This window comes from Benincasa hispida, chromosome 1 (assembly GCF_027475165.1).
Source record: "Benincasa hispida cultivar pf3 chromosome 1, pf3_genome.v1.1, whole genome shotgun sequence".
Taxonomy (NCBI): Eukaryota; Viridiplantae; Streptophyta; class Magnoliopsida; order Cucurbitales; family Cucurbitaceae; genus Benincasa; species Benincasa hispida.
This window is the reverse complement of record NC_143478.1, coordinates 30,185,101-30,198,226: the sequence shown is the minus strand read 5'-3', so window position 1 is coordinate 30,198,226 and position 13,126 is coordinate 30,185,101.

The window sequence follows — 13,126 nt, the reverse complement described above, 5'->3', positions numbered from 1 at the left end:
AAGAGTGCAGTTGTCGGTCTTTAGTGGAATGCTTGGAAATTAACAGATGGTGGATCTTGTGGCTAAAGAGTTTAGTCAGCTATTCACCTACCGTTAGAGCTTCGAACCATAGGTCCATAAAGTCCCCTTGGTAGCTCAATGGATTCAGGTTGAGAATCAAATTTTGGGTCAATTTGATGTATTCAAATTGACAAGAGAGAGTTCGATTATATATGACATGATTGAACTTGTTAATTATATATGATATGATTGACATTATGTATGAGATACATTATTTAGAGGAAAATGATATAAATATGATTTATATCTAATGGAGGAGAAAAGACTATGGTTCATATTTTGCATTTAATGTGATATTAAACCATAGGTTAATGAATATAATATGATTATATTTATTATTTATTTTTGGACAATTATGGATAATTGTGCCGACATTTTCTCCGTAACCGTGTGATAGTGGGAAGTTGCATTCAATTTTTGTAACTGAAGAATAAAATGAAAATCATTTTCTTTTTGAAAAAAAAAAATCGGTAATTCGCTCACGTTTGGTGTATACTACATATCGCATAGCAAACTGAGAGCCTACACGATAGCTTAATGTTTCTACACAGTCGTATACACGCGCGCAGCTTACTAAACGATTACATAAGATTTTTTAAACGATCGTCTAGCTTTTTCCTAAACGATCGCGTGCTCGAGCGTTTACTAAATGATCGTCTATACTATCGCAGCCTATTTACTAAACGATTGTGTATCTCTTCCTAAACGATCATGCATCGTCTATACGATAGACATCAGCCTTCTCCCACTTGCTTGGTCGTGGTATACGATCTTCTCTTCCTCCTTCCCTCTACCAAATCTAATAGAGCCCACACCTCTTAGATTCTCACAACGAGAATACCGAAGGTTCTAAGTGGTGGTGTCCTCCTCGTTGCTGTGTTCGTGTGGAGGCTATTCATGGATAGACGATCATGATTTGGTGAATGAATGGAGTGGACGTTCTCAGCGAGAGCAAGAGGAGCAGTCCTTGGCGAGAGCGAGATTTTGGTGAAGAAGAGTTCTTCAACTGGTACGTATCTTGCTCTCTTGTTGTCTAAGTTTCAAAGCAGGTCGGTAATTTGTTGTATATTGCATAACTAGTCTGGTAGATTCTGAATGCATTAATTCTGTCACAATGAGTTTGGAACGATCTCGCTTCCGCTCAGAGGTACTCTTTGATAAGAGTTCCTTCACCTTTATGTCTCCATATACAATTCAAGACTCATAAGGCAACCTTGGATGTTCATAACGAGCAGAAATGTTGTTATTACAGTACTAAGTTATTAAACAATGCAGGTTTGCGTTGATAAAATATATAAGATTGCGTCCAAAAAGTATTAAGTTCATGACATTGCGGTCGCATGCGTTCATCGCATGGAAACAATTAACTTTTGTATTTTTATGCAGAATATGCGTTGATGCAAGGCGGAAAATACAATCACAAGAAATCAACATTCGAGTGCAACATTACCGCAAGATTTTGCGGTGATTTGTGCTCGCAAATATCTACTCAAGAAAGATTGCCGCATAGAGCCGGTGCAACTTGGTGGACGCATTTGGGTGAAAAGCATAATAAATCACGACGGGATAGAAAGCTGATGATTCGAGTCCGAATTAAGTTGATAAGCCGCTAATGAATTACTGTAGCAAGTACACTCAACTTTTCGGTGACAAATATTTGACACATCAGACAGAGAATTAATGTCATCCCATCAGTGTACTCATAAGAGAGAAGAAGCCTTTCACCCCGAAGCTCTATAAATACCAAAAGAAACCTTCAGAGAAGGGGTTTAGTTCGTCTAGTTCGACAGTTAGATAATTTTCTCCATAGTTAGAAGTAGCCTTGTTCTTAGTTTTTCTTTTACTTAAGGTAGAAGCAAGAGAAGCGAGATTGTGCCAAAAAGTCGTTCCGGTGAACTTGAAAGAGTGCCGAAAGCGTCGAGATCGGAGAAAGGGCCAACTCCTCCGAAAGCAGGAATATCTTTTGAACAAAATAGAGTCAATAGTGTAAAAGCCTTGGGAAGCAAGGGATTGCTACCAGGCTCTCTATCCTTATCTTCCATTATCATTTTGTACTTAAACTTATCTATAGAAATGGAATTTACTTCTTTATATCTATTCACTCTCTGTTTATTACGCATGAGTAGCTAAATCTGTCGAATAGGTTGTGAAGCACTTAGGTAGCATAACTAGGGATCTTCATTCTATGCAATTATCTTGTATTATGTATGCATCATTCGTCCATTGGAGATACTCGAAAGGGTAGTCTAAGGGTAGAATCTAGACTTGGAAAAGTCAAGTTAGAATCTAGGCTTGAGAGAGTCAGATTAGAACATATAATCAAAAGATAGGAGCTTAGGAATAAGCACTGTTTTCTATTAACACATCGCATGCATCCTAGAGATAGGTTAAGATTGTGTGCGGTCACCTTGTCGTTGGGTGCATCTTGCATCATCGTATAGGCAAAAAGTAGAGACTTAGGAATAAGCTCTATGGACATTATCGCATTCATCACATGCGTCCTAGCACTAGGAGCACCGCATTTGCATTGGAAAATGATTTGTTGTCGCATGAGTGTAGCATGATCACATAGTTTGAATGCATTCTCGGGAAACACTAGCTAAAGACCTTCTCAACCTGTTCCTCCACATACTCAGTGTATCTACCGCATAATCAATCTTTTCTCAAATACACCGCATACTTTTTATACAACAAACAACAACCCAAAAACTACTCTTGATTTATTGGTTACCATAAAGTCTTATTAAAAATTATCACCGCATACCATTTTCCCAAGTCCCTGAGTTCGACCCTGGACATACCAGGAAACTCAGCTGGATTTATACTTGGATTCTGCTAAGAAAACATATTGCTTAACGCATTCCCATCACTGCAATTCATTTCATAATTTCACCTCATAAAATAACGCATCAGATGTTAGTTTACTTGATTTAGGATTATTAAGACAAAATAGACAAACAACACAAACAATAACATTTATTGAATTAACATCTATAACTTTTTGTTGATGACATCAATTAATAACATTTACTATCTACGAGTTTTAAGACATCAAACCCAACATAATGAGCTGTTAAATCTAGTATATGAGACCATGCAAGTTAGTTCGAGAGAGTTCAAGATTATAATAAGAGTGACATATAAGATGGATATTGATTCTCCTCCAATATGCTTAATGGACAATGTTGATGTTAAATTTCTCTTCTCAGAGTATGATCGTACTAGACCGCAAGTATTTGTAAGTCTTGAGAAATTGAAGAAATTCATCATGAGGTAACATTTGATTACCCAAAGAGAGAAGACCAACCCATGTGTGGAACGAATGTCATTGAGCATGATATTTGTCCATCGGGTGTCTCACTGGAAAACGACAATATGGATGTTAATATACCAAACATATTGCATTCGAATGTGTAATAGAAGAGGTTGGGGTATGTGTAAATGAGAATGTGATTGTAGAAGAGAAAGAGGCTAGAAATGAAGAACATCCAACCTAGGTTGTTTTAGGGAGTGGTCCTTCTATTGTGAATGAAGAACAACCAACTCCAATTCTATCAAATGATTTTGGCTATTTTTTTTGGAGTTTGCCTCGCCAAAATCCGTGCAATGTACCATCCAATAGTAGTGCCAAAACGGGGGACTTGATCATGCAACCATAGTCACTCGTAGGGTTGGTGGATTCGTTGAAGTAGGTCAAATTTTCTTCAACAAGAATGATGTGAAGATGAGGTTAGCAATGTTGGCCATTAAGAACAACTTTGAGCTGTAGGTTAAAAAATCGAACAAAAAAATGTATAGAGTTTTACACCCGACTTGTAAGTGGTTCGTTTGATCAATTAAAATGGATGGATGTGATATTTTCAAGATCATAAAATGCACGCCCAATCACACATGCTCAATTGAAGTATTGAATCATGACCACAGGAAAACCAATGCATTCATTATTGGTCACTTAATTAAGGATAAGTTCAACGTTGGTCAAGGGGACAAATCGCACCATATTATTGAGGATATATAGCATCAGTGTCAATATTAGTTATGACAAGGTATGGTGTGCGAGAGAAACTGATTTTGCTCTTGCAAGAGGGATGCCAGAGGAATCATATGTCGTCTTGCATGCATATGGTGAAGCTTTAAAGATAAAAAATCCTGGAACTATATTTGAGATGAGCTTGAAGAATCAAAATATTTCAAATACATGTTCATGGCACTAGGTGCGAGTTTAAGAGGTCTTAAGAGTTGTCGGCCGATAGTCATTGTAGATGGTACTCATCTAAAGGGTAAATACAAGGGAACAATGCTAGTTGGTGTTGCAATGGACAGTAATAACCAACTATATGTTGGGGTTGATGTCCTAAAGTCTCGTGTCCTGTAGTTTGTGAACAGTGTATGAACACTTGTGTTGTTAATATATGATATTTACTTCACATCTTGTATTTTGCTCTGTTAATTATTTTAATTTTCTTTACCACAAACCAATAAACATAAAATCCCTGATTATCTGTATGTGACTCAAGCATGTATATGGTGACATACAAGTGGATCATGTCTTGAGTGATAACTAAAATGGTCTGTAGTATATGGATATAGGAGGGAAACCTTATCCTGGTAACGCTAAGGATGCGGGCCGCTTTGTGGAATGGTCACAAGTGTTGTGACTTGTCACATATGATTTGATCCTGATCATTCATGTTGGGGACATGCGAGTAGGGGTGTCCTATACAAAGAGTTTGTATAAGACCTGACCACGAAGTGTTAACGTCTCATTATATAACACTGTTCATGACAGAGACTTCACTTCACTAGGATGACCATAGGTAACATGACCTCAATCCTGAGTGAGTTTGGAACTCTTGCCATTGAGGGCGGTCTTTTGATTTGTATAGGTGCGAGTGGCCAGGTCGCCGATTCAAACCTACCATTTTGGAGATTTGTCTGATTTGGGAGCTGGGAACTCAGCTACACAAGATGGAATTAACTCTTTCCCCGAGGCAGGGGTAAGTAGATAGATGGCTCCTTTAAGGGCTGATTTCGAGGCTTGAACGATGTGACGCCACACACCTTCTCTTAGCCCGAGAGGTGTTCACACATAGTTGGACTATGTTGTATTGTTCATTAGAGGAATCAATGGTACTTAAGGAGTGAGATGTAACTACAGGGGCATAACGGTAATTTGGTCCAGCTGTACTTACGAGCATCTGTAAAGGGTCATCGTACTCATGATTGATTATATCTGATGGACACAGAAATATATCTGTGGTAAGAAGAGTTCAACTGTTGGTCTTTAGTGGAATCACTGACAGTTAACAGATGGTGGATCTCGTGGCTAAAGAGTTTAGTCAGCTATTCAAGTATCGTTGGAGCTTTGAGCCACAGGTCCATTAGGTCCCTTGGATAGCTTCAATAAAGTCGAGAACCAATATTTGAGTTAATTTGAAATGTTCAAATTGACAAAAGGAAGTTCGATTATATATGATTGATAACTTGTAGAAATACAAGTTATTTATACTGCTTTATTTAGATATTGTAGTTAAAAGAGAGAAAAGTTGCGTCAATTGTATGAAAATTGGCTAAGAAATGCAAGAATTATAAGGTGTCGTCAATACACCCACTGACACCATTGCAATGGTAGAAAATAATATTTGAAATTTGTTTGCAGGAAATCAAGTCACCGTATACGCTCATTGTTCAAGAGAAAAAGATTAACGCATCTACGTCGCATTGCGCCAATCATTCAGAAATGAATAGACGATCAACGCAATGACGGCGCATGAGAAAATTGATCAAGAGCTTCACGATCAACGTAACTTCAACTGCATGCAGTAATAAAAAACAACACCGCATGCGAGCAAACGATTGAAAGATGCAAATGAGCAACGCAATCGTGGAGGATTTTGACACGTGTATAACTAACCGTTGTGCATTTTTTACGGATTGATTGCATAACAGAAGGAATATTTATTCCACCATTTTCGGAATTTCCATAACAATAAAGTGGGGACCATACGGCAGAGAGTCAGAGCATTCATCTATAAATACCCTTAAATAATTCACTGAGAGACATACTTGATACGAGGCTATTTTGATATTTGTATATTGAGAGAGAGGCTGATCTGAGTGCTGATCGGAGAAGATCCGGGAAGAAAAGAGGCAAGGCCGAGAGGTGAGTCTTAGGGCGAATCATTCCAAATCCCCACTGTGAAGCTCTGTACCTAGATTAACTCTATCGGTTAAGCAGGCCTGAGAGGGAAGCTCATCCTTCCATTCACTCCATACGCTGGCAAGTGATTTCTCCATCCAGATCTGTGTCAAGATGTTGGCACTCTTCTATATTTGTTTCTATCTCTATCATCAATTGTATCTCATCTTCTTAGTCTAAATCATTCACACCATATATCAGATGCTTTATTCTATAATTAAATGTCACAATCATTTTCATCTCCATATTTCTGTCTACTTCCGTTCCTCCATTAATCGCTTTCTCCACGATGTTTTCTTAATCCTTTGGTAATTAGAATGAATTAAACAAGTAAATTAATTTGTGCTAAAGAAATAAATATGTTTAGCTAGAACATATTAGACGGCATCTTCACCTGTGAGAGCAGAAGTGAAGATGCCATTCGGATCTGTCGAGAGAAGGTTAGAAGAATGCGTTAACTAAAGCGAAAAGTACTTCTAGAGATGGAAGAAACCTTGCGTTCATTACGTTCATCCTTGTTCACCACAGAAATGTGGGAACACGGCCGATCACCGAGAGGTGCACGCCAAGGGAAAGCGGAATCGTAGTTATATCTTTAACGCAATTAATGAACTTGCGATGTTTGTACTAATTATCTTTTCTCTTTCTGCTTCGTACATAAAGCCTTGCCACCGCATAACACGATTCTTTGTATAATCTTCACAGTCAGTCTCAAACTCGATATCATGTATCATGTAACCTATATCTTGTATCAACATTGCTTAGGTTTACTTTGATTGCACTTTATTTTACTGCACAACTTTATTTTATTGCAATTTTACTTTAACGCATGTTTTACTTTATCGCATGTACAAACCTCACTTATACTAAAGTGAAAAACCCCTGGTCGCATATATCACGAACGTAACACAATTAACCTAAAACAATCCCTGTGTTCGACCTCGGATCACTCCGAGAAACTTGCAGTGGAATTATACTTGGTTTCAATGCAAGGAAACTTGTGACAACGCATAACATACTACAAGCATTCCGTTAATAACGCATACATCTAGAAGTAGTATCGTATATCATTGCATCATTGCATTATACGCTTACAAGTAGTATTTTATATTATAATCATCCATGCATTGTATGACATAAGAATAAGATAAATATTATGCATTACAATGATATAATTGGACTGGTTAATTATATATGATGTAATTGGAAAATGTATGAGATACATTATTTTGGAGAAAATTAGATATAAATATGATTTATATCAAGTAGAAGAGAAAATACTATAGTAGATATGTGATATCAAACTATAGGATAAAAATATAATATGATTATATTTATTAATTAATTGATTAATTATATGATAATTAATCATTTTTTCACGTTCGAACGTGGGTAGTGGGCAGCATTGGTTATGGTAACTGATGGGTTAAAAATGAAAATGGTTTTCATTTTGAATCGGGCAATTCATTATTTCAGCAATCGCCCAAAAGTTTCGTGAAGTGCGCGTTGGTTATTCAAAATGATCGCTTGAGAGCCTATACGATAGTGTTCTCCGCCTAAACGATCATATACCTCGTGCCTAAACGATCGCACACTGTCACCTAGACGATCGGGTAGCTTCTCTAAACGATCGTATATTGTGCCAATTTAGCTAAACAATCTTATACCTTTTCCTAAACGATCGTTCAGCAAATCCTACACGATCGTGTAACTCCTCTATGCGATAAGCACTTCTACTATACGATAGCACTATTTGATCTCCCACTTATTTATCGTCTACATGACTCATTGTCCTCCGTCCTCTATCAAATTCACCAAAGCCCACCCTTTGGGTTTTCACTCCGAGAATACCCGAGGCTCACTAGTGGTGGTGTCGTCCCCGTTGTGGCGTTTGTGTTTGCGTTGACCGTGCTGTTGCAGTCGACGTTCCCGTCGGGTGTTGGTATATCTATTGGAGGGATCCGCTGTGTTAGGGTTCTAAAGTTCGAAGACAGTCTTCAACTGGTATGGAATCCTTTCCCCATTATTTATTTTGTTCTGAGCGTGCCGATAATTAGATTTATGTGCATAACTGTATGTGTTAAATGTATATCTTTTGTATTTCGGTCACGATGAGATCGGAGCGTTCTAAACACGCTCATGGAACTCTCGGTATGAGATCCTTAAATTGGTATCAGAATCAGGTTCTGATACTTCGATTTCATTTGTTGCAACGAAATAACATATACATTCATGGTGGGTGCATTTCTACGTTATTTTAATTGTTAAATATGTTGTGGATGTGTCGGATTAATGGATGTTTTTGGGATGAATAGCCTCGGTTGTATAAATCCTTTTACATTTGCGGTTATTTGTAAAGGCCCCTGCATTTTGGGCATTAATAATCGTTATCGAGTCTATATTCAAAGTTTGTTTGAAGTCTTGAGTCGTTCGTCGAAGTTCTGGGTAAAGGTTGCGGCTCTTCAAGGAAGGAGGCGATCTAGGGTTGATCGCATCATGCAGAAGAAGTTCTATACGATCGTTGTCCATCGCATCGTAAAGATGAAGGAGTACGTGATCATGATTGAATGCATCAATTAAACAATAGAGAATGCGATCAAGGGTTGGTCGCATCAAGTTAACGATCGGGCACGCGATCACTGAGTATCATTTAATGCGTGCGCATGCTAGATGATCGTTTAGGTTAGCAAGCTTCATCACTTAGTAACTGATTAAATGATCACTTAGCTTCGCAAGGTAAATTATTTACCAAGTTGCACGCATCAGTTAGACGATGAGACTCTCGCGTATCGTTTAAAGCGCACGCGCTAGACGATCGTTTAGGTCAGCAAGCTTCATCGCTTAATAATTGACTAAACGATCGCTTACTAATGCAAGGTAAATCATTTACCTATCGTCGCGCTACACGATCGCATGGATAATTAGGCTTCGCAACCTCGTCATCGTCTACACGATCATTTTCTTATGCTCCTATCGTCTAGTGTACGCTGATCGATCGTCTACCTGCTGAAGTTTGCTACACAATGAAGACATCCTGGTAGTTCAAGACCTGGTTCGCCTGTGAACCGGTTTGCTCGATGAAAAATGTAATATATAGTGTTTTTCATTCCAGTTTTTTTTAAAAGGCTCATCCCGGTCCATTAATCCTTTGTTTATTACATGCAATGTATATTTTATATGTCATATGGTATGCACATATAGTAAACCCCACCTTAGGTTATGCAATGATCATGCATCATCTCTTTATTGTAATTGTTATAATTTAGAGAAGCATGATTTTAATTATGTAAGAGCATGCTCATGCATCAAATAATATAAGAGTTATATTTATGCATGCATAAAAAGCATTGACATGCATCATCTTTATATTATAATTGTTATAGTATAAGGGTGAATGATAGCATGTTTGCTTGGTTATTACGTGTTATATAAAAGTTATATATATAGTAATGACTAGACATTGCATGAAGCATGACACATAGGTATTTTATAAATGTTATGAATGCCTCGTTGTGTGCAATGGTTTTAATTGTTTCTTTTTAAAAGTTAAAGAGAAATTCGAACTAAAAGAAATAAGAAAGACATGCATGCTCACTTAGGTTTAATTCATGGTTTTAAAGTGTTTAAAACGTGGATCACATAGATCTAAGATCACGGTTCTAATACGATTAGCAACCCTAAGGCTTTAATCTTTTAATCAGTTTAATAGGATTAAATTGGCTAATAAAAGGTTAAAGTGTAGCAAATCTATTTATAAAGGACCTTTTGATTAAGGTGGGTTTTGTCTAGGCTGGGGTATTTAAGTTGATGGAAACGTAACACCCCTACCTGGGAACTTACCTGAAAAGGTGAATTAGATAGATTTGATGCATGCATGCAAGTTAAGGACAGTCCATTAAAGTGTTTAAATATGACTACTTGAACTTATTCAGATTTCATAGACAAACGTTGTTTATGAGCAGAGTTTAAAAAGACAACTTGGACTAAAATCAGTAGTTGGATTGTCTAGGTTAATGAATCCCTAGGTAGAACATTCAGTGGGAGGTACTTGGGGCATAAGATGCTTCACTTAAACCTTTCACTTTTCTCCTAAATAGTCCATACAATGAGATCTATCCTCGGCCTCGTGGCACCTTTGGTGTGTCCCCCCAACGGATGGTGTTTGGGTAGGTCAATATCAAGGTGGATGGAGAGAATGTTCATAGTAAGTGGGAGCCCTTGGTCTCCCTCGTTAGGTTGAATAAAGTTACTGTGCATCGCCTCGAGGCACCCTGAGAGTGTCCCCCTAAAGGATGACAGTTTTGCGCGTTTCTTTACTTGATCTCCTATAAGAGGATAAGGTAACTTAGTCTCTTGTTCTAATCTGTCTTTTCCCTATGGTAAGCACATTAGGACAGGACTTTGGTACCAAAAGCGAGGGGTTACACTTACGCGAAATAGTTAAAGGTTAACGATTCTGGACTGAAAAATGGTGACTGTTAGGTTCAGTTTCAAGAGTTGGTTCTACCTAATGGTTGAGAATGTCTCATCCCAGTGAAGGGGCAACTGATCACCCCATCGGTGGCGTTTGTCCTGCCTCACTGGGGCATCATTGAAAAGTAAATGTCTATAACTTAGGGTACTTAAAACTGTTTTGCAAAACTGATTGGTTTAAAAGTGGTTTAGCAAAATCTAATAAAGTTTTGTTCGTATTTTCAGCAACATTTTCAAATGGTAGCAACCACGTTATCATTGTTAAGCACCGAAAAACTCACTGGCGATAATTTTTCAACATAGAAACACATGATCACGACGATCCTAATCATCGAGGATCTCATGTTTGCTCTCTGTAACGTGTTTTGTATGTATGATATTCAATGCTCATGATGATACGATACTACTACTATTTATGCGTAATTAGAGATGCTCAAGTAGTATGCCCTGCATTGTCACAAGTTTCCTTACGATGGAACCAAGTGTAATTCCACCGCAAGTTTCTCGATGTGATCCGAGGTTGAACATAGGGAAGTGGTGCCGGTTATTGCGGTATGTTCATGGTATATGCGACCGAGTTTTTCAATTCTTTATAAAAGTGTGTATAGTATATAAATTATAGTAAAATAAAGGAAAGCAGTAGAATGCGATAAAACATGGAAATACAATAAACCTAAACTAGATGTTACAAGATACAGGCTTTATGTGTAAGATACTAGGATTAAGGTTGGCTATGAAGATTGTGCAAAGACGTGGGATGCGAGGACAAGTCTTGTGAATAGATTAGAAAGAGAAAGATAAGTATTACAAACAACGCAAGTTCTTAATTGAATTGAAGGTATAAATATTGTTCCGCTCTTCTCTTGGCGTACACCTCTCAGTGATCAGCCGCATTTCCCACATGTCTGTGGTGAAACAGAGTTTAACGTAATGAACGCAAGGTTGCTTCCATGTCTGGAAGTACTACTCATTTTAGTTAACGCACTCTTCTGACCTTCTCTCAATAGATCAGAATGACATCTTCACTTTTGCTCTCACAAGTGAAGATGTCGTCTAGCATGCTTTAGCTAAACGTATTTTATAACTTTAATACATATTAAGTTCTTTGTGATTCATATTGCTCATCAAGGGATTAAGAAAACATCATGAAGAAAGTGACTAATGGGTGAAGGGAAACAGACAGAGAATGGTAAACGAAATCTATCAAACATTCAATATTTCTACTAAGTGTTTGATACATGATGTGTGAATGAAGAGATAAAGAAAATATGGAATACAATGAAAGAGAGATAGAACAGATACAATCGGGTGCCAATGTCTTCGCACAGATTCGATGGAGATCTGCTTACCGAATAAGATGGTTTCGATGGTAGGAAGAACTTCCCTCTAAGGCTTGTTCCACCGGTAGCAGGGGTCTCTGCACGGAGCTTTGATCGAGTATACAGCTTGTCAGATCTGAGATTTACCTCTCGGCCTTATCTCTATCTCTTCCCAGATTTCTTCTTTTCAGCACTCAGCTTAGCCTTTTTCTCTCTAAAATCTTACAGCACTTAGCCCAGTATCAAATAGCATATTTTTCTCTGAAATCGCTAGGGTATTTATAGGAGCAGATCCTTTGACTCTGCCCTTGTGGTCCCCACTTTTGTTATGGAAATTCCGAAGATGGAGGGATATTATTCCTTCTGTTATACAATCGGACCATCAAATCTGAACAACGGTTAGTTGTACATGTGTTTCAATTCTCCGCCTTTTCATTGCTCAGCTTCATCTTTCGATCATGGGTTCGCATGCAGTGTTTATTTTTATTACCACATGCGGTCGAAGCATAACTCTGGATCGACTGTCGCATTGCGCCATTACTTCGGTAATCGTCTCTTCATGGTTGATCGACGGTCGCAATGTGACAGAGATGCGTTGATTAGTTTCTCATGAGCCTTGAGCGCAAGCGGTGACTTGGTCTCCTGCAAAATAGAGTAAAATTTGCCTTGTCCTCCATCTTTTTGGTGTTAGTGGGTGTAATTGCAAACATTTATAATTATTGTCATACTAGGTTAATTTTCATACAATTGGCGCATAATTACTAACTTTTGGCCGCAATATCTAGATAAGATGGCATAAATAACTTGTATTTCTGCAAGTTATCACTCTCACGGAGGCTTGTCCTTCTATTCCAGCTCCAAATGTCGCTCAAAATATTCGGGAGGCATACGAGCGATGGACAAGGGCGAATGAGAAGGCCCGAGCCTACATCTTGGCAAGTCTTTCTGAAGTCTTGGACAAGAAACATGAGCCTATGGTCTGAGCGCGTGATATCATGGAGTCCCTGTGGGGAATGTTTGGACAACCGTCTGAACACCTTATGCATGCGGCTCTTAAATACATATTCAACTCCAA